The sequence below is a fragment of the Globicephala melas genome, chromosome 5 (assembly GCF_963455315.2).
Source record: "Globicephala melas chromosome 5, mGloMel1.2, whole genome shotgun sequence".
Taxonomy (NCBI): domain Eukaryota; kingdom Metazoa; phylum Chordata; class Mammalia; order Artiodactyla; family Delphinidae; genus Globicephala; species Globicephala melas.
In genome coordinates this window covers 75315167-75338645 of record NC_083318.1, presented here as the reverse complement: position 1 = coordinate 75338645, position 23479 = coordinate 75315167, and the positions used below count along the sequence as shown (strand labels likewise).

At 40.5% G+C, this 23479-nt stretch overlaps 1 protein-coding gene across 4 annotated transcripts in view; it reads right to left on the bottom strand.

The window, feature by feature from the left end:
• Positions 1–23479, bottom strand: part of CRACD (capping protein inhibiting regulator of actin dynamics) — a 313531-nt gene that overhangs the window by 171149 nt on the left and 118903 nt on the right. For all 4 annotated transcript variants that reach the window (XM_060299388.1, XM_060299391.1, XM_060299389.1 and 1 more), the window contains one exon: positions 11107–11255. The gene's annotated coding sequence lies outside the window, so the exon portion shown is untranslated. The remainder of the gene's footprint in view (positions 1–11106; positions 11256–23479) is intronic.

The window sequence follows — 23479 nt, the reverse complement described above, 5'->3', positions numbered from 1 at the left end:
TTCTGCCTAATCTTCTAAAAGTAGCCTATGAGCATTCTTTGATTAAGTACTTGCCAATTTGATTATCTGCAAGTGATTTTTGAGATTATGTATACAACAGTGGCATACAAGTAACAATATGCAATTTAGTTGAAGAAGGATTCTATAACTTAGAATCAACATTGGAATCTCAATATACTTTTGTTGTTCTCTATTGATAGTGCGTATGTTTTTCGATGGAAAATTTTAGTATAACTGTAGTGAAATTAACATTTTGGGAGTGAAGGAAATCTCTAGACATGTCCTTTGAAAATCTCAACATACCATACTCTTTTTCTTTTCTCATACACCCCTTCTGTGTCAGTTTTTTTAAACATAATTTCCTCAAAATGAGTCAATATGCAGGAAGGGACTAACTCTGCAACCGTTTTACTCGGTGAGCAGCAAACATTATGACAATATGCCACATTACGTGTGAGGGCTGGGGACTCGAAGATTAATCAGACATTGTCCCTGCCCTGGAGGAACTCACTGTCTTATGAGACAGTGCTGTCTGTGTGGGGTGAGGGGAGGCTGACATTAATCAGTCTTACACTGCTCCCTTTTAATGACTGAGATTATAATTCTGTGTGGAATTTCAAAGACCTTTCATGCTGTAGTTTGCAAGAAAAAGTTCGTATTTTTGAGACTAGGGAAAAGTATTCTCATTCTACTTATTTGCAATCAAACATCTTCCTTTGATAACTTGGTTTCCTCTGCACAGGACAATGTTTATGGATTTTTTTCCCCAAAGTCTTTTAAAACATGACACATGTTAGACTTCAGTTCATAACTCTATCCCTTGGCCAGCTTTCTTTTCCTCTCTAGTTTCATTTTTCCACTTGTCCTCACGGTCAACCTCTTCCCACAAGTCTTCAAACATTCTTAACCTTCTCATACACCATGTTCCTATTTTAACACTTGCATCATGCCCTACTTAGTGACTACAGTATTGGATAGATGTTGCTGAAGTCTACAGGGCAGTGGGCAGGACATGTTTAAAAGTTAAGACTACCAGCAGAGTATAGCCTCCTGAACAAAGAGTAAACTCATTACAAATGATGTACAATAGGTTTGTATTTATATACAGTTTAAAAGGTCTTGAAAAACTCTGAAGTGAAAAATGATGCTAGTGGGCAGTTCTATCATAAAATTTGTCTGATGTACTCTGAAAACGAGGGCTATATACCTGGGACTGCGAGAGAAGAGTGTAACCAGATTTGGGTGCAGGAAGGCCATCAGTGATCTTTACTGTTATAACTGCTGAGGTTACTATACAAAGAGTCACAGTTTAATCCATGGTTGTGTATCGCAGATGTGAGTTTGTTTTGTACCACAACTCAGAATCCACTTTCCCTTAGAAATAATGTTATATGTGGTGGTGGGTATTCCACCCAGTTCTCTGTTGGGGAATGAAAGGTTTATTCCCCTAAGTGCTGCAGTGCTGCAGACACATGTCCCGGGGTAGGTAGAATAACGGCCCCCAGAGATGGTCACTTTCTAATCCCTGGAACCCGTGAATATGTTACCTTCCATGCAACGGAATTTTGCAGAGGTGATTAAGTTAAGGGTGTTGCAATGGGAAGATAATCCTGGATTTTCCAGGTGGGCCCAATGCAATCACAAGCACCCTTATAAGAAGGAGGCAAGAGTGTCAGGAGTCACAGGAAGAGATGTGATAACAGAAGCAGAGGTCAGAGAGGGAGAGAGATTGTAACATACTACTGAAGGCAAGCAGAATATGTCACCCTAAAACATGCCATTTTGACACACTGATTATTTAGAATTAAAGTTACTTGGGAAACAGCCAGTACAAGAAGGACACTTTGACCCTCCTGTGTCCCCCCTAAAAGTGGGAAATAAATCTCCCATGTGAAAGGTACCCTCCCTGCACCAGAGGATGGAAGGCATCCTTATCACCAGATGTAGGGAATTCAGGGCCAACAAATAAGCCTTGTTACTTCTTCACTAACTTACTATTCCAAGCCCAAACCACTTTGTTTTGTCAATTCTTCACAAATTTACTGTTTCTTTGTCTAAAAGGTATAAAAGCTTCCTACTTCGGTGACTTCTTTGAGTCTCATATTTTTATGGGACTCTCAGATATACAAAATTAAATTTGTTTTTCTCCTGTTCATCTGTCTTATGGCAATTTAATTATTAGACTAGCCAAAGAACCAAGAGGGGAAGAAGAGAAAAATTTTCCATCCCTATGCTACGTGGCCAGCTTTGAAGATGGAGGAAGGGGCCACAAGCCAAGGAAGCCAGGAGGTCTCTAAAAGCTAGAAAACGCAAGGAAAGGGATTCTCCCCTCCAGCATACAGAAGGAACACAGCCCTGCTGCCTCACTTTAGACTTCTGAAACTATAACTCCTCAATGCTTACAATTTGAGAAGTCTTACAATAGGAATCCTGTTTAACTTTGTTGAGAATTTCCCAAAGTATTTAACCATAGACATTTTAAGGATTATTTTTTAAACATTCTTTAAAATAACTGTTCATGGAACCTATTTTAGGAAATAATGGTTTAAGGATTTATGCTATGGATGATGGCATCTGGAAGGGATGCAGACATTCCTGGATACATTTAGTGAGACTGAAATTCCATCCACTGTCTCCATTCAGTGAATTATTACCAAGTGTCTGTTATGGCTTTACGTTGAGATATGTATTGGGATGAGGGAAGAAGGGATGAGATATAAAGACATAAAGAAAATATCACTGGGACTTCCCTGGTGGTCCAGTGGGTAAGATTCCATGCTCCCAATGCAGGGGGCCCGGGTTCGATCCCTGGTCGGGGAACTAGATCCTGCATGCATGGCACAACTAAGAAGTCCACATGCCGCAACTAAGAAGTCCACACGCCATAACACGCCATAACACGCCATAACTAAGAAGCCCCCATGCCTCAATGAAGATCCCTTGTGCCGCAACTAAGACCCAGCACAGCCAAAATAAATAAATATTAAAAAAAAAATATATATATATCACTGACTCTACAGGAAGTATCATTTAGTAGGGGGTATGAGATATTTACCAAAAAATTATAAACCAGGTAGAAAATGTTAGGTTTTGCGTGTGTATGGGTGGAGGAAGGGATGACGATGCAGTGAGCTGCTGTGGATGTTCGGAGGACAAAAAAAAGAACCACTTCTGGAAAGAGGGGGAGCTGTCAGAGAATGAAGTATGGAAGATCTGGAATATGAATTTGAAGTCCTTTAAGGACAGCTAGGCTGATGACAGGAAGAGCAAGAGAGAAGACGGGGGGTGGGGGTGGGGGCCGGGTGAGCAACCTTAGCTGTTACAGGCACTACCCAACTCAAGAACGACATGGGGAAAGCAAGACAAGCCTAGCTAAGCCACATCCTTCTCTGTGCAATAATCAGAATTATAAATCGGGGTTCTAGTTCTAAGAAATTCTTAAGTCCCACAAAACACCAAAATTTATCACAAATAAATGAAAAAAAAAGCGATAGAGGTTCTTAAAAGACTTGCGTATATATAAGCAAATGCTTAATATAAAATTTAAGTCTGTCTTAAATGTTCCTTTTGGGGGTATTTTTCCGCATGGGAAGGACCTTCTGAGGCTTCTTAAAATATATACCAGTCAAGTTTAGACTAAAGGTGCTTTTTCCTTTTTCTGGTAAATCTTCCGGTAAGTATAGTTCTCCTCAGTGTTCCCTGGGCCTCTAAACGTCTAAACTTCAGTTCAGGATTACAGTCATTTATTTCGAAGAGTCTCAATGTCAATTCTGCGTGCATGGAAGACTTTGCTTTAATAGTAAACGGTAGAGAAGGCGCATTTCTGTGCTGATGTTAGCTTCCTGTTTGGCGTGCATTTCAGGCTCTTTGGGTGCAGAAACTGTCTCCCCGTTGCTTGTTTGTAAGCCTCTGCTGCAGAGGAGTTGCAGCCATCCCGTACACGTTTGCTACAATGGTGAGAGGCTCATGGAAGTGAAATCTTGGCTCCAACTCGAACTCGTTTAGGAAACGAAACTTTGAATTTTTAAAACTTATTTCAATATGGAAAAGTAAGATTAAAGCAAGTGGCGTTTTAGGGGTGAGGAAGTCAGCAGAGCTTTATTTTGGTGGGGGAGGGGCTTTAGCCCCTAGAAGAAACAAGCCTGTCACTTTCTGCAAAGATGCCTATTCTGTCCCAGGGCTATATCCAAAGCAAATCAAGCAAATCATTTACTTCCTGAAATTTCATTAAAGAAGGAAAGGGTAGGATTTAGAGGATCAGAGAGCCCCTCCCAAGAAACATATTCACACAGGTGTGACCTCTGGAGACCGTGTGCCCCCCTTGTTTGTCTGGCAAACACCTTCTCATCTTTCAAGACAGCTCCAATGACACCTCTGGGAGGCCCTCTGGTTCCCTTTGGCAGTTGTTTACTCTGCCTTTTGTGCTTCCAGGCACTCTGTGCAAAAACTCTCTCAAATATCACTAATCGAATTTTATCCGGTTATCTGTTTACATATCTGAATTCAATTCAATAAAGTTCTGCTAGGGCAATGCTAGATTCAAAGGCTCAAAGGCAGGAAGAACTCTGGCCTTTAGAAGCTACTTCCTACCATAGGTGACAGACAAATATACAACTGCTTAGAGTTCTCTGTAATAGCAGAAGAACAGAAGGCAATGGAGAGAAGAGAGGAAGGAGGGGGTGACCAGGATCTCCTGGGTGGCAGGGTCTAATTTCATATCCTTAGCCCTTAGCACAAGGTCTGGTGCATAACAAGTTCCATACATGTTAATGAAGGGAGGGAGATGGGGAGAGAGGAGAGAAGGAGGGAACAAGGGAGGGAGGGAGGGAGAGAAGGGAGGGGAATCAACAGAAATGCCCCACCGCATCCCAGTCACTGCTGTATGCTGTCAAATCCATCAGTTACTCTAAAGTGGTATTTTCAGGCTCCTGGAAGAGATATTTCAGAGCAGACAGTTGATGATTCAATTTTACCTAGCACATAAAACAGTACATGATAATCACCAACTGAGGGAGACAAGTCATAATTTGTCCCATATTTAACTGTCATCCCACAGAGCATGTTAATAACACTCCCAGGGGGTCTACGGAAAAGAAACTTGCATTCACTAAACCACTAGCACTACACCAATTATTTCTTGGATTCTGCATTATTAGATCAGCAGGCTCTTTTGCTCCCACAAAAGGATTTAGCTAGGATTTTCGTCCCCTTAGGACCTTGTTTGCCATCCAGTTCCCCATTTCTTTGCCAGCTTCATCTGTGCAACTCATCTTGGGTTACCTCTGGCAGATGGAGAGAGGAATCTAATTTCAAGCCTCTTCTGTCTGCATCCCAAAGCCCTCCCCCAACAGCCTCTATTTCATCAGGAAGAGAAGGGAAGAGGGAGGATGAGCAACCTCCCTAAGAGAGGAGAGTGTAAAGTATTTCTCAAATTTTCGTCTTCAACGGCTGGTATCATTTTACTCCCTGAGGGGAGACTATGCTTTGTTGTTTAGGCCGGCCATATAATCTCTAGTATCCCGATGCCACAATATCAATTACAGGTTCATTTGGATAATGGGATAAATTGGTGTCCAGACTGCTAGACAAGACATAAATTGGAGGTGGTGGGGCACGATGGAGGGGAGAGGATGCTGGAGGGGATTGAGGATATAAGTGAAATAAGGTAAAGTCGAATTCTTCATACCCTTGCAAATTAAGTAGCTTAATTCTGAACTGTTACTTGTCTCATGAAGAGAAGCTCACCAGCAACCAAAGTGAAGCAGATATTCCTGAAGAGGTTTTCTTAGGTCCTAAGTAGAGAGAGATGAATTCTCCCATAGCACCCCAGCTCTCCCAGTGTAATGCTAAGAGCAGACAGGAAAAATAAATGACTTGTAATTTAAAATACATGTTTTACCAGACACAGAAAGTCATGTATCATAAGATTCTATTTATATGAAACAGCTAGAATAGGTAAACTCATAGAAACAGAAAGCAGAGTGGTGGTTTCCAAGGGTTGAGGAGAGGGAGAAACATGGAGTAATTACTTAATGGGTGTGGCGTTTTATCTGGGGGTCACGAACACATTTGGGGACGAGACAGAGGTGTTGGTGTACAATATGGTGAATGTACTAAGCGCCACTGAACAGTTCACTTGAAAGTGGTTAATTTTACGTTGTGTGCATTTCACCTGAATAAAAAATAAATATTTTATAATGAGATGTTTTCTAATTAATGGCCTAACTATTTCTCATTGCTCAACAATCTACCTGGAAACAGGGAGGATTTTATTTCCTTCCATAGTGAAAAGAGGGATTAAATAGGTCTCTAGGTTCTAATATTTGTCACCTTTTGGTTCTTCTTACAGAAAGTCTAGTGTTTTCCCAGAATGTCTGTTGCGCAGAAGTAATTCTAACCTACTACCCCTGACTTGCTTGGCCCTGTACCATCAGCAGCAGTGACCGGTGTGGCCGGAGAATCACAAGTGGATGGGGTGCACCTGTGTTCACTAGCCCCTGCGCCCCCTGCCGGCCCGTGTGACCCAGCCGTGCTCTGGGGAATGCCCTTCTGTGGTGGTGACATCAGACAAAACTACGGGTCATTTCAATTCAGTACCAAAATACGAAGAACTGGCTCTCTCCACACACTTTTAGGATCAAAGAAAATAGATTTTAACAAAGAACAGAAACATCTTTGGAAGAAACACAGTTTTTTTCCCCTTCTTTTTGATACTAAGAAGAACATACGCTTCCACACACAGATCCAAAGCGGTCAGCTGTTAAGCGGAAAGAAAAGCCCAAGAACTTAGGAGGAATAAAAATATTGAGAATAGAGGTAAATAGAAGGGAACTTGAAAAGAAACTGCAAGATTATGTAACAACAACAACAAAAATGGCTAACAATCATATTTAGGAAAAGCAGGTATGGGACTGCTCAGTCTTACCCAACACCTTCCGCCTTGTGCCCTACGCCATGCAGTCAGGGCCATAGACTAACAGGCCTCCCAAACCGTCACCCAACCAATTTTCTAAACCACTCAGTTGGTCTCCCACTCTACTTCTTGATGTAGCTGTAATCTTTCTGGTTTTGCCCTAATGACATTCTTTCCAACCATGGCTCGGTCTCATCTCCTAGACTTAATGCTTAGCTTTGAGTGTTTGGTTTCGTTGACCAAGGTTTAGACATTCTTCTGGGACTCCTGCCTTCAATGGCTTCATGCATTCAGCCTGGACCAGGGATGCTGAAACAGAGTCCCCCTAAAACTGAGTTCCTCTGCTGAGTTTATGACTAACCTCTCTATCCAAAACTTTACTTCCTTTCTTTTCCTGAACCTGTTCCCCTTAAGACTGAGGAGTATCAAAGAAAAGGGGAGACTGAAACCATATACAAGCCCCCGTGTGTCTGTCCTTTGAAGTAAAAGGCTTTTGCTTTCGTCTTCCAGGCCTCCCTTGAGTCTCTAAACGCTGGCTCAAGAGTTAATGATTATGAAATGTGAAGATGCAGAAACAAAGAATAGCTGTTGGGCCAGGAAACTGGTAACAATTTAGACTATAAATCCAACATATCGCAGAATCACCAAACTCACAGTTCCTTGAAAGATATAGATAAAGGCCTGACACACATTCCTATGCTGTTTTTACAGGAAGCAGCCCCTACCAGATGAAAACTGTGACCACAAGCACATAGGCCCTAGACTGGTTGAAACCAGAAGGCTGATGAAGTTTGAAACTTCACCTTGATGCCAACCAATCCGAGAATTGTCCATGAGCTGATATGCACCCTGAAGACCCCTCCCTCACACTGCCTTTAAAACCCCTTCCCTGGGCTTCCCTGGTGGCGCAGTGGTTGAGAGTCCGCCTGCCGATGCAGGGGACACGGGTTCGTGTCCCGGTCAGGGAAGATTCCACATGCCGCGGAGTGGCTGGGCCCGTGAGCCATGGCCGCTGAGCCTGCGCATCCGGAGTCTGTGCTCCGCAACGGGAGAGGCCACAACAGTGAGAGGCCCGCGTATCGCAAAAAAAAAAAAAAAAAACCCTTCCCTAAAAGCCATCAGGGATTTCAGGTCTTTGGAGCATGAGCTGCCTGTTCTCCTTGCCTGGTGCCCTGCAATACATGCTGTACTTTCCTTCACCACAACCAAGTGTCAGTAGTTGACTTTACTGCACGAGGGTGAGTGGACCCAGGTTTGGTTCTGTTAACGATGTCACTCCTCCCTGTGACTCACGGAAAAGTGTTCAGTTCTGTTTTGGTGAGTCCTTCCTTTTCTTGGTGTATCCCTCAAGACTAAGCCTAAAATAAGGTTCTAATATTGATTTCAGGCTCACAAATGGCTAGACAACCTGCATATCAAGAAGAAATGTTTAAATATAATGAGAAAGCAAAATATATTAAACGCTTTCAAAATCCCCTAATTCTATTGCAATATGCCAACTGACTCAGAGAGTCTTATTTTTTCCCCATGTTGTGTGAGAAAAAAACATGTGGTCCTGTCACAAAATGTTCTACATGCCACAGAAGTTGTAGCATGATTTTTCTGGAAAAAATCCTAAAAGAGGGGAAAAGCATCTGTTTCCTATGTTTGTCATGCTATGAATGAAATGCAAAATGGGGAGTGGGCTATGCAGGGGCATCTATTTTCCCTTTGATAGCAATGCTGAGGTAGAGCATCAATTTTAGGCTATCTTATGGTTAAGCAGCATGGATGAGGACTGCAATGTCGTATGTGTGTAACTCCTGTCTTAAGCTGAGCAATTCCCTGTCACCTCCATCCTGACATCACTGCCACACCATGATAAAATCACACTGATAAAGCCCATGATAAAATCACACTGACCAGGCTCTTCTGCTTACTGACTCTGACCTTGGGCAAGTCATTTAACCTTTTGGAGCCTGTTTCTCCACTTTCAAGATGGTAATAGTAATGCCTATTATTTATTATTTAAGGTGCCGCTATGGTTGAATGTGTCCCCCCGAAAGATGCATTGAATTCCTAACCCCCCAGTACCTCAGAATGTGACCTTACTTGGAAATAGGGTGATTGCAGGTGTCATAGTTAAGATGAAGTCACACTGGAGTAGGTTAGACCCTTAATCCAGTATGTCTGGCGTCCTTATAAGAGGAAGGACAGCCAAGGGAAGACACAAACCATAGGGAGAATCTCACATAGGGAGACACAAACACATAGGGAGAATGACTGTGGACGGAGAGACTGGAGTGAGGCAGCTGCAGGCCAAGGAGTGGCAGCCAATGCCAGCCATCACCACAAGCTCCAAAGAGGCCGGGAAGGATGCTCCCCTACGTGTCTCTGAAGGAGCACCGGCCCTACCTTGCTTTTGGACTTCTAGCCTGCAGAAATGTGAGACAATAAATTTCTGTTGTTTTAAGCCACCCAGTTTGTGGTATTTTGTTACAGCAACACTAGGAAAGTAATAGGGTGGTGGAAGTGTAATTTATTTATTGTATGCGTGTATATTTTAATTGCAGGAGGAAAGACACTTAGGATAAACCAGATAGACAAGAAGAAAACAAGGTAACTTTTCTTATGTATCTAAACCAAGGAAATGACATTATTTCCTCTGGAGCTGACATTGCTACTCTCCTTCCCACCCACAGGCCTCCTGGCTGTGCCTGCGACATCTGACCATGTTCCCTTCTTAGGGGCTTTGCATCAGCTGCATCTCTGCTGGGAACACACCAGGGCTAACCCCCAAATTCCTGTCATTCTTCAATAAGGCAGACCCTGCTACTCCATTTAACCCTGCAAACTGTCCTCCCACCCACCCAGCATATTCCCAATTCCCTTTACTTGGCTCTACTTTTTTTTTTTCCATATTCTTACTGACTTCTAATAGCCTAGTAATTTATTTAATTCTCTATGGCATGCATTATTTATTATCTTTCTCCCTCTGTGATAGAACAAGCTCCAGGAGGGCAGGGATCGTCACCTGTTTTGTTCATTGATGAGAACAAGCATCTGGAACAATACCTAGTTCGTAAGAGGTGCTCAACAAAGATCTTTAAAAATCCATTATTTATTTATTTATTTATTATTTTTTGTGTGTGTGTGTGGTACGCGGGCCTCTCACCGTTGGTGGCCTCTGTTGTTGCGGAGCACAGGCTCCCGACGCGCAGGCTCAGCGGCCATGGCTCACGAGCCCAGCCGCTCCGCGGCACGTGGGATCCTCCCGGACCGGGGCACGAACCCGCGCCCCCCGCATTGGCAGGCGGACCCTCAACCACTGTGCCACCACAGAAGCCCCCATTATTTATTTTTAATTAGCCACTTTATAATTATAGAAGCTGTACCTGTGCATCAAAAAACATTATAAAAAATTAAAAACTTCAAATTCCCTCCATCCAATAATATCTCCCCGATCACGATAAACCAAAACAGTTTTTATCTCCTTTTAAGTGATTCCCTAAGGAATCCTGTCTCTTGAGGAAAAATGTCATGATAGGAATAACACCCATCTTCCAAGGTTTGGTATGTGGATTAAACCAAACAATACTTAATACAATGCTTGTTGTAACAACTAACACAGGTAGCTGTTATTTTCTCTCCTTTGATCTTGTCCTTAACTTCCACCCGTCCCCGCCCAACTTTCAAAAAGTAGGTGACAGATATCTGCAGCAAAAAGAATGGTGTGATGTTGTTCTTACAGGGGGGCAGGTGGAGAATGCCTTCCACTCCCGGCACTCAGGACAAAGCCCCCAAATTCACGGTACCAAGTTCTAAGGTCCAAACGCACCATGAGACACAAGGCCACCAACTATTCCATAGAATTTTACAACAGCAACCAATAACAGTAATTAACAATAACAATTAACACTTTTATATTGCACTCTCCCATTTGCAAAGCATTTTCATATGAAATTTTCTTTTATAGGTGAAAGAACTGGGGCTCTGAGAATTTACATGATTTGTCCAAGTTTACACAGCTGGTAAGTAAAAAGACTGGGAATTAAATCTAGAATTAGAAGATCATCAGTGACAAGGATCTTTTAACTTGCTATTTAGTGAAATGTGTACTATCCATTTTGAGTCCCATTCACAATAAATGAAATATTATTTAGTATTTTCTTTGTAAGCTACTTCCTTCCCCATCCTCTAAACAAATGACTTACCTCTCTGAATAGTCACACGGCCTTTCCTTGTTAGAGAGCTCTCCTCCAAAATTTGCTTCTTGTAAAAAGGAGACTTCACCCTCAGTGGTACATGTGCCAGGAAATAGAGTACATTGTTGAGAAAGCCTGGGAATCACTGCTCTTGTGAACTGTTGAGAAAAAAACAAAACATCAAGAGCTTTATATCACCAGTTCTCTCCGGGGACACCTTTAAAATAAATCCCTTATCCATTCTTTGGCAGAAGTCATTACAAAAGAGGCTTTTTGTTTTTGTTGTTTTTGAGGTTTCCAATTAGGTTTAGTAATATATTTTTTAATGAATTTATTTATTATTTAATTATATTTGGCTGCGTTGGGTCTTAGTTGCTGCGCACGGGCTTTCTCTAGTTGCGGCGAGCAGGGGCTACTCTTTGTTGCGGTGTACAGACTTCTCATTGTGGCAGCTTCTCTCGTTGCCGAGCATGGGCTCTAGGTGCGCGGGCTTCAGCAGTTGCGGCACGCGGGCTCAGTAGTTGTGGCTTGTGGGCTCTAGAGTGCAGACTCGGTAGTCATGGCGCACAGGCTTAGTTGCTCCGCGGCATGTGGGATCTTCCCGGACCAGGGCTTGAACCCGTGTCCCCTGCAATGGCAGGTGGATTCTTAACCACTGTGCCACCAGGGAAGTCCTAGGTTTAGTAATATTAAATTTGCATTCCTTAGCCTAAATTTATTCTAGGGCCTTCAAAGCATTTATTATAAACTGTTCCCACTTTTGAAGGGACTGAAAGAATCACATTCATGACTACTGAGGCTCCCATCCTTCCTATATACAGAATTCTCGCATTTATTTTTCATTGTAATTTAACTAAAATTCAAGGAGCTAGAAGACACAAAGTCAACCCAGCAGAGAAGTGAAGGCAGTAATCATTAGATTATTTCCTCCCCCAGAGGTAATAAAGCACCTTTTTATTCAAATACCAACCACTGTGTTAACTAGGTTGATGGGCTCCCCGTGGGCAGGGCACACACTATCGCTTCTAAACACATGAAATGAAAACCATGACGTAATGACTGTACATTTTAACTGGAAAGGAGGTGGGAAGTGTCCAGGAAACAATCCCAGATTCAAATATGCCCTTTGCAAAGTCCAGGAAAAGAAGACAACATTCTGGGGCAATGATGCAGGAAGAAATCACTTCAATTGTCAGGATGACAATGGCTGTTGGGCCCTTCTGAGGAGTTCACAGTGTGGGCTTAGAGAAGGATTCCCAGTCCTGGCTATGAGGGACGAGCTTGTATCAGACCAACTCCCACTGAACACAGCTAGAAAAGCTAGATAAAATTATTTTTAAAACCTATTTGAAGGTACTGGAGTGCTACCATGGCAGCCAGGACATGAGAGGACAAGATCTTGGGAGAAGGGAAATAGAAATGAGGCAAGTCATCATACTACTTTTCCCCTCAAGAAATCTACTGATCTTTAAGAGGCACAGGGCAAAACTGCTGAGAAGCCAAGCTGAAAGCTGCTGCTTAGAGGCCTGCTTTTGCCAGGTTCACAAGGCTGAGGAGACTCCAAAGAGAAGGGAAGTCCAGAGAAGCAAGCTCAACATTCCACCCCTCTAAGCGTTCGCTCATTGATAAATGACGTAACCCAAGCAGAAGACGGCAGCTAAGTGGCTGAGGAGTTAAACAGAGCAGTTGCCAGTTTCATGATGCTGGAGGAATGAAAATTAGACTTCAGGGCCCACCAGGCCCAGGTAAATAACCCATGCTTTCAGTTAGGACCCCTTAAAGGGCTATACCCTAGGATGAAGGCCTTAAAAATACTGGAACTGAGCCTCAAATCAGGTCAGTCCCTCATTAAAGAGGTCTGCCTTGCTCTAACTGCCTATCAGAAGCAAAAGCCAGCCTCTGGAGAAAGACACCATCATCCACAGTCTCTATGATTCGTTATACATAATGTCCTGCGTTCAATCAACAATTACTAGGCATACCAGGACACAGGCTTAAGAGAAAAAGAGACAATGAAAACAGACCCAGAGGTGACCCAGATAAAGTCATGGCACATGGTCTTTAAAATACCTATGATTAATATATTTAAAATTGTAAAGATTATAAAATATTTTAACACATATCTCTCAGTAACTCACAAAACAAGCAAAAAAAAAAAAGTAAGGACACAAAAGATTGGAACAACACAATTTACAAACTCAACCTTAGTAAATTTATTTAGAATACTGCACTCATCAACTGATTACGTAGTGTTTAAGGTACACACGTTGACATTTATGGAAATTAACCACACGGATCATAAAAGTTTCAAGAAATTTCAACAAATGGAAACCAGAGTACTTTTTTGAACCTATTATTTAGAAGTAATACAGATTCACAGGAAATTGCAAAAACAGTATCATTTTTTAAATTGAAGTAAAATTTACATACAGTAAAATAGACTGGCTTTAAGTGTACAATTTTATACATTTTGATAAAGAAATCCAACTGTGTAATCGCCAACAAAATACAAATATGGAAACATCACTCCAGAAAGTTCCCTAAGGTGCCTTTTAGTCGATTCCCACATCCCAGAGGCAAGCACTGTTCTCATTACTATTACCACAGATTAGTTCTGCCTGTTCTTGAACTTCATAAAAAATGGGCTATAGTATGTACTCTTTCGTGTCTGGCTTTATTTACTCGGCATAATGTCTCTGAGATTCACCTACACTGCTGGGTGTCTCAAGAGTTCACTCTTCGTTATTGCTAAGCAATACATAGTCCATTGTATGAAAATACCACAACCTTTTAATATATTCCCTTATAGATGGATGTTTGGTTGTTTCCATTTTAGGGTTATTACGAGTAAAGCTGTTATAAATATTCTTATACAAGTCTTTCTGTGAATATATATTTTCATTCCTCTTGGATAAATACCTAGGAGTAGAACTGCTAGATTACAGAGTTGGTGAATATTTAACCTTACAAGAAACTGCCATTTTCCCAAAATAGCTGTATCATTTTATACTCCCATCAGTAACACGTGAGAGTTCCAGCTTACACAGCCTCATCAACATTTGGTATTGGCAGACTTTTAGTTTGTGCCATTCCAGTGCGAGGTTCTGATGTGCATATCTTCTTTGTGCAGTATCTGTTCAAGTCTTTAGTCCATTTTTTTCAAATTGTGTTTTTTTTTTAATTACTGATTTATAGGAGTTCATTTGATATTCTGATGCCAGTCTGCATCAGGTATATGTATTACTTATATTTTCTCCCAGCCTGCGGTTTGCCTTTTCAATTTCTAACAGTCTTTTGATGAGCAGAAGCTTTTAATGCTGATGAATCTTGACTTATCATTTTTTTCTTTACATTTAGTGCTTTTGACATCCTTTAAGAAATCTCTGCCTACCTCAAAGCCTAAAAGATATTCACCTACTTTTTTTTCAAGAAGTTTTAGTGTCAGCTTTATGTTTATGCCTATGATATATCTCAAATTAATTTTTGTTTGTGGTGTAAGGAAGGGGTAAGAGGTTCATCCCCCCCCCACTTGTTCCCCTTCATCAAAGTTTTGACATATATTACAGTACGTTTTCAATTAAGCTAGAAATCAACACAAAAACGTTAACCAGAGAAATCTCAAATGTTTGAAAATTAAGCAGTACACATCTAAATAGCATGGGTCAAAGAAGAAATCACAAGGGTAATTAGAACAAAATTTGACTTAAGTAATAATAAAATGATGACAAATAAAAAGCAGTGAAATGCAGCCAAGCTATATTTTAAAAGGTCAGAAACCAATAATTTATATATCCATACCAAGGAATTAGAAAAAGAACATAGAAATAAATCTGAAGAAAGAGGAAATAACAATAAGAACAGAAATAAATGAACTAGATAGAAAACAATCATAAGTGGAGAAAAATCAACAAAGGCAAAAAGTTGGTTCTTTGAAAAAGATAAACACTGATTAACCCTTTAGCCAGTCTTCGAAAAGCAGAGCCAAAGCTTCTCACCCCAACTCTATGACCCAAGAATCTTCTCCCTACAACACTGATTTCAGACAGAACAAGTCTCCTCATCTCCCCTATTGTTGGTCTCAAAGACACAAGGTCTATTTTACTTGTAAGAGTTTTGCTTTTATTCTTTACAGAGAAACAAATAGAGGAAAACAAAAATAAACACAAGGACGTCGCAAAGCTTCCAGAATTTCGAATGTGAGCTCTTGGTCAACAACGTTATGAGGTGAAAACAACGTTGACCTGATGTTTCATGAGACATCAGCCCCCAAGATGTGAAGCTGTCAATACGAGTATTTGAAATATTGATTTACATCCACTATCATTAGGAGTGAACTTTATTCTAAGTGCCTTAAAAGGACAACTAACAATACTGTACAGCCAGTGTGATCAGCAAGACATTTTACAGTTAAGTCTACAAAATGTGAACACAAATCTATTTTTCACTGACGTGAAGTCACTATGATACTCAATACAACACTCAGTAATAATTATTTTTAAACAAAAGACAACAAGCCACACATCATCTGTGAAATATTTGTTCTCCCTGCCTCTGTAAAAAATGATTTAAATAATACACAAAAATCAACCAATGGTATTAATAATTTACTGATAATTAAATAATGCACAGATGAAAATTGGCAATCAAACTCACTCCTTAGTCAATAGATGAAGAAAATGTTGGTAGAGATCTGAGGAAATAAATATTTAAAAATTAGTTGACATGCAAAATTTATCATACTATTGGATGAAATACAGATGTTTCTGTCTCAATAATGAAATTCATGAAGAACTATTTTTTTAGTAAGCCACTAAAGGAAGAAGTACAGCAGAAGAAATATACGTTCTAATAATAAATGACTTCTTTAATAAAAACAACTGTTTTATGGAGAGCCTGTGACATCGATGGAGTGAAGAAAGGAGTCCAGGAAAAGACAATACCAGCTGTGAAAGGCATTTGTTGCATCATTCAGAGGCAAACTATTACATAAAGGAGGTTGACTCCGGAAAAGCACCAAGTTCGACAGAATGTCAATGGCACGGTTAACTTAGTAGAATCACTGTAAAACCTTGGCATAACATGGGATTGAGCATGAAAATATTTTATACTACACAGTGGTTCCTTGGTTATATCACACCACTGCACCAAGAGGACTTGTCAACTTTTAAGTTGACTCACATTTGCTCTTTTCAAGTAGACGTGTTCTAAAATATCCTGACTGCCTCAGTGAAGGCAACTGTCAGCTCTATGCTTCAGAAGAGATGTTTTTTGGTGGGAAAAAAAAAAAACAAAAACCATGTATATTCTTTTTTTCCCCTCCAGATTTTCTAAATAGCGTTCAGGCTGATATGTTAGTTGTCATTTACTTTTCTGATAAAGTTGATGCTTTAATAATGAGTGATAAATAACCACCTTTCAAGGAAACTGACTCTAAAAAGAATACTTTGAAAATGGGTGTTTGGAGAGTTTTCCATCAGGTGATTTTGTTGTTGCTGAAAACGATGGAAGTCATCACCTTCAGGAATCATCCTTAAATGATGATTCATACTCTCTTTCTCACACTTCCCACGACGAATTGTCCCGAGCCTAATTTTCTTGTCTGACAACTAACTGATATACCTTTAAAATACATCAAGACCACAACCACTTCTCATCAGCTACGAGGCTCCCAGGCTAGTCCCAGCTACCATCATCTCCCTCCCAGATTACAGCAGCAGCTTCCTCGTTGATCTGCCTGCATATACTCCCCCAACTCCTTCACTGCACCATTGCCCCCAGCAGCCAGAGTCATTCTATTAACAATCATCTGCTCAAAACCATCTAATGGTTTCTCATATGTCTCAGAGTAAAAGTCAAATTCCCTACAATGGCCTACAAGCTCCTATGTGATTGGTCCATTATACGATTACCTCACTGACAGCATTTCTTCTTCCCCTCTTCTTTACTTACTCCACTCCAGCCCCAACGGTACTATGTCTCAAAGAAGCCAGGCACATGCTGCCTCAGGGCCTTTGCACTGGCCGCTCCCTTTGCCTGTAATATTTCCCCAGATACCTTCCCGCACCTCCTGCAGATTTTTACTGAGATATCACTTTCCCATGAGGCCTTCCCTGGCCCCCATCTAAAACAGCAACTACTCCCAACACTTCCCATCCCCCTTAATTGCTTTATTTTTCTCTTTAATGTTTATCACCATCTAACATATTTTAACTACACTTGTTTATCTGTTATTGTCCATCTCCCTCTCCCACTGAATGAGGGCAGGAATTTTGTCTGTTGTATGTTCACTGTTCTAGCTCCAAAGTCTAGGACAATGGCTAGCAATAATACTTGAATATGTGAATACTTGATGCTCAAAGAACAAGTAGCTTGTTAAGACCTTCATATGTACACACTTTTAAAAACTTGGAAACAGAATTTTCTAAATCTTCCAAATGAATTTTAATGAGTTTTAACTCTTTGTTAGAAATATAAAAATGTAATACCTTAATAATAATTTGTAAGAATAATTGTATGGCATGGGAAAATAACAATTATTAGCTGAATTGAAACAAAAATCTTGGCATAGTTGTTGAATGTGATTGAAAAAAATATATTTTGATTCACTAAGTGCAGCCAATGATGTCATTCTTCTATTTGGATCAATACCTCTTTATGAATTATCTCTTTCGGCTGTTAAAACTCAATTATCAAAATAAAATGAACTCATAACCACACCATCAAATGTATCACACAGCGTTAAACCAAAACAAAACAAAGCAAAAAAATGATATATATTCAGTTACTGTGCTCTCATAAAGCAAAGGGAATTTTTTTGAAATGTTAATCAATAAAATAAAATTTAAAAATTTTATCTTTATCTCACCCTTTAAAAATTTCAATTTCATGAATGTTTTATGATATTCAATATATTCAACACTTATAAACAAACATTTTTTTGTTTGAAGGAAGCGAATCTTCATTTATAGCTTGGAAACCGCTGTGCTAGAGAGTTGGGAAAGAGGGAAGAGGCACTTCTTGCCCTAGCTGAGAGAAACAGAAAAATCATCAAATAATTACCACCATGTTGCAAGTATCATGATAAAAGGTCCTTTATGACTTGGCCTCTGCCCTCCTCTATAGCTTTGTCCCTCACTACTCCTTAAATGACTCCAACTCTATAAAGTTTATGCTCCAGCAACACCTAATTTCTGGTAATTTCTCATGCACAACTCTTGATTCTGGACCGCTTTGCATGGATCTAGGGTTGCCAGGAAAATACAGGATGCCCCATTAAATTTGAACTTCAGATAAACAATAAATAATTTTTGGTGTAGGTATATCTGATGCAATATTGGCGTCTCCTGCATTTTATCTGGCAGTTCTATGCCATGGAAACCCACAATTACGGCCCCTAACTCAGGCTGAACTGGAAATGCTTCCTCAAAAAGGTAATGACTTGAGATGACACTTGTCTTCCGTTTCCTTTTCTTAGGGTGTACAAACCCTTAAAAGGATAAAGCATTGATGGCAATTCAATAATCTTGGAGGATATCTTTGGCTACTTTATTTCAGAATAAAAGTGGAGTGAGGAATCTTAACATAATACAGTATCATATTGTATCTGTCAGGATTCATTTATTGCATGTAACAGAAACTGACTTAGGCAAGCTTGAGCGAAAAATTATAGTTATTATAAATATAATCTATTATAATTATACTTACATATTTACACAGAACTTTTGGGATAAGTGTACAGATTGGCTGCGGAAAAAAAGTTTAAAACTTGGACCTACAGACCATTGCTTGTATCTGCTTCTCTCCTTGTATCTACTATTTGTTTTTCTCTCTACAGGTCATTTTTGGTACTCTATAAGGTAGGCAGAAGATGGGTCATGTCACCTTTTTTAGATCTCTTCTTTTTAACAGTACAGCCCAGATTAAGGTTAAAATCTCTTAATTCCAATTCAAATTGGACTCTGATTGGGCCCAACTGGGGTCAGTATAATTTACTATAACCTGAGAGTCAGAGTTAAACACTGCGTAAAAATGGGTGCCAGGGAGTCATCCCTGGAGAATGGAGGCCAGGGAGTGGTAATTCCCAAAGAAAAAGGAGTTGAAGGCATGGACATTTGGGCGAAACTACAAAAGGGCACCCGGCACATACAACCAAGCACGGGCTACACACAACACTCACGTCCACCACCATCACCCTCCCCATCATCACCTACTGCCATCTACAACTACCACCTCTACCACCGCCTTCACATGGTGCAAATCCTCCTGTCAATCTCCACTCTTTTTATCAAGCAGGTAATCCTTTCCTGGCTTTAAGGAAGCGGTAAGGCAACTAAAGACTGGGGTCTTTGTTACTGTCTATGCCTCCCAGCAAGAGTTTGGCTCCACCAAACCAGCTTCATGGAAGCCCCTGTACTGTGTAGGCAGCAATTTAGAACTCATCTTTCGTCCCATGCTGAACACTTAGCTTTGAACCCCCTCCCCATCTCTATTCATTTCCTTTGTCACATCCTCAGGAGGAACTTTGCAGAACCCTTGAAATGTTAACAGTTTGTTTGCAATTCAAGAATGACTACATCTGGGTGTTTCCAGACACAAAAACAAAATCAGGAATAATGAGGCCATATATAGTTGGTACCATACCCTAGGGCCTGGCTGTGATCCTTCAGTGGACCCAGAGTATGTATCCCCAGGTAAACTCCTTTGAATAAACTGAAATGTGGACATTTGCCATTTGCCATGGCCATGTGTAGGATGTTTCACAGCCCCCGCTGGCTGTGCGGTCCGCCCCCAGAAAACAAGTGCTAAGAATCAGTTCCCTGTATTTCAAGCTCTCGGTCCAGCAGTCGGGAAGCCTGGGTGTCAGGACCACATCTCCAGGATTCATTTACTTCTGCAAGTCATGATGCCTGTGACCTGCCACTTGAGAACAGATTGTAACAGAGAAACTGCAGCTGAATTTCTTGGAAGGTTTCTGCCTAGACTGGTAACCGTGATGCTGGGTCTGGCCAGGTAGAATTAGGTTTCTGTCTGAGCGGCTTCATTTTTGCAGGCAGACACAACTTCGAGCCGCGTATGCTCAGCCCATCCTCAATACCAATTGGCAAGAAAAGCGGTGACACCAGTTTTGGTGACTCTTAGCGGACAGCAGGACCTGAGTAGTGATACTATCCTCCTTTTCCTCCTGTAAGGCCCCCAACCTGACAGCAGGGCGCAGTAGAAATGATCTGGACTTCAGGCCAGGAGAGCCATATTCCAGTCTTGGCTGGATGTGAAATTACATTGTGCAGTTTAAAAAAACTGATATAAATGACCTCCTTCCCTCTCTCCTCCATCTCCACGCACTAGCGGGAGGAGAACAGAAATTCTGCTCCTTCATCTCTCGCTTTCCCAGCCTCTTACCCAACAGAACTTCTAGGAATGTGCAGGTACAAAAGATACCCCTAAAGCCGTGTGGCTGGAGATATAAAGGGGAACAATCTAAAGCCATTAGCACATGGAAACATCTTCACAGATGTCCTATCCACAAGAGTCAGGCTCAAGGATTGAAATCCACCCTTTCCCCTTCCCAGATCTTATAATTTTCTACTATTCCTCTGCAGAGAAAACACTTAGCTAAACTACAAGTTTAGACCTATACAAGTTTAGACCTATAAGATTGCTGCTACTATTAATGGTCATGAGTTAATAATTTTCTACTATTCCTCTGCACAGAAAACACTTAGCTAAACTACAAGTTTAGACCTATACAAGTTTAGACCTATAAGGTTGCTGCTACTATTAATGGTCATGAGTTAATAGTTTCCCTTTCACTGTTAAACTTCAGAGGCAAGTGGTCTACATCTTTTATTTGTCTCAGCATTGTTCTCTCCTTAACCCCTCCCCCAAATCACTCCTGATCTCACTGTTCTACTCAAATTGTACTTCTGAAAGTCACCAATGACCTCTGAGTCCCAAACAAGTCTGTGCTCAATTCACATTTGTCTTGACACTCACCACCCTCCCATCGACAGCCCTTAATATGTGATGCTGCCAACTGGACGTCACTGCTTGAATTTGTCTGTTTCTTTAGGTTCCTTGAAAACTGTCTTCCTGATTGCTTTTAACCTTCTACATACTCTTTTTCCCTTTTACTGATAAATCTTCAAAGCAAAGCAAATATTACACAGTTTTTCTAAGACTAACACTTGTCATTTTACTTTTTCATTTCTGTCATTCTCCATGCCTGGTTAGTTGTTTTTTTTTTTTTTAATCTTATTTGTTTCTTTCCTTGATGCCTCTTTAATCTGTTTTCTCTGTTAATCCAGGCTCTCATCTAGTCATGCCTGACTTTCTCAATATCCCATTATTCAGTTAGTCTGCCTCTGCTATGCCCTAAACATTACTGTCATATTAATTCAGGAAATTCTGCTTGCATTAAGTTACTCCCTTTCTACAAAACATGCAATGACTCCCCGTTATTCATTTCAGAATAAATTTCTAGCTGAGTCTGGCATTCAAGACCCCCTCATCCAAAAACCTGGCCCCATTTAACCTACCCAAGCTATTTTTATTACCTAACATCTACCATCCCCCATCACAAATTATCTCTTGGACAAATCAGTGTCCTTGCATCTCACAAATATCTAGGATGAGTCTCAACTCTAAGTCTCCCTTACTTTCAATGAGCAGCAGAGAAAAACACCTGGTTTTCTCTGGACCTTCCATTTAACATTCCCACTACCACTGTGATTCATGGTCACCATTTCCGACAGAGCCACAGCACACGCATACCCCCCAGCAAAGAGCTTGCAATCTTCAGGGCTAACTGGATTCTACCAGGAAGTATTACTCCACTCAAACCAGAATGCATGTGATAGGCAGGGAGTGGCAAGCCAAGAGATGAAGAGTCCTCTGTGTTTGTAAAGCAAGTACAAACAGAACCTGAGCATCATAGACTGAACTCATTCAATTCTTTGAAGTAAAGTAGCTCACCAGATAAATACCTCTGCTGGTTGTTTGAATTACAGATGAGTAAACTAATCTGTTTCTTTATCTGTAACTTCTCAAAGGCAACTGTTCAGAAGCACATCTTAAGGAATAAACTGAAATCTCTCTGATATTTGGTTGGAGAATAAATGGCTATTTATTTCCTATATTCTTAAAGGAAATTCTAGGGTTCAGGCATGAGAGGATAGACTTAGCATGGGATCACGAACTTGTTCACCTGTTCACCAGGTATGGAAGGTAGAGGTTTGAGAGAGATGGCCAACAATCCTTTTGAGAGTACAGTACGTACTACTACTTAAGCTAATGCTAAGCAGCCACGGTTCTTGGCCAGATGATAAAAATGATTTATACTTTAGACATAATTCTAAGACAACAATTCTCAAGTGTGTAACCCTCTTGAAGGCTCTCCAGAATTTCCAATTCTCCTATTTTCATTTTCCCGTCTCTTTTTCACCTCATTTTATCTTGTAAAGTACTTTTTGACCCAACTCAGCTTTGGTCTCCTTTGATGGGATTTGAGAATACAGTAGAGAATCTTCCCTGATTTAGCTACAAAGAAACTTTCTCACCATTTGTTTGCTCTCTAGCAGTGGGAATAGACTTCCAGTGATCCAGCCACACTCCAGCCCCTGATGAATCTTACCCGTTTCAGTAATGCCTTTTTTTGTGGCATTAACATAGGTAGTCTTTAACCCCCCAGAATATGATTTTATATATTAGTTTGTAAAGTCAGCCTCTGTTTTATATGTTGGTCTTATATGTTGGCTTGTAAAGCCAGTTGTGAAAATGCTGATGGTCTTTTCCCTATAGAAACCATGTGACAAATGGTTGTTAGGCTCTCAGGCTGGTTTTGTGACTAATTACCCATACCACTGCAGTAGTATGAGAAAGATACAAAGTCTTTCTGTTTCTGTGTTCCTGAATCGCATTGATCTCAAGGAAGTTGGGTAAGGATGGTTTCAGCTTCTTCTGTGTCTTTCCAGGGATTCTCTGTATATATAATATACATGTGTATGTCCTCAACTCTTTTTCCCTTTCTTTTTCTTAACACAAAAATTAGATATAATACATGCTGTCCTACATATTTCTATTTTCCCTTAACAACTGAGGCGATTGCATCAGTACAATGTAGATCGGCGTGGTTTTTTTAAATAGCTCTATGGAAACAACATGGCTTACTAAAAAAAATTAAAATATAAAGGTATTAATAATTTAATAAACTGTGTAAAGTAAATTTTAAATTCCATTTATCACTGTTAAAGCCACCACAAAAGAAAAATCAAGGCATTAAAAAATTATCCACAATCCCACTAAACTATGTTGGTTTAGTTCTTTTAAGATAGTGTTTTTAAAGTCTGGCGGGGCTTCCCTGGCGGTGCAGTGGTTAAGAATCTAC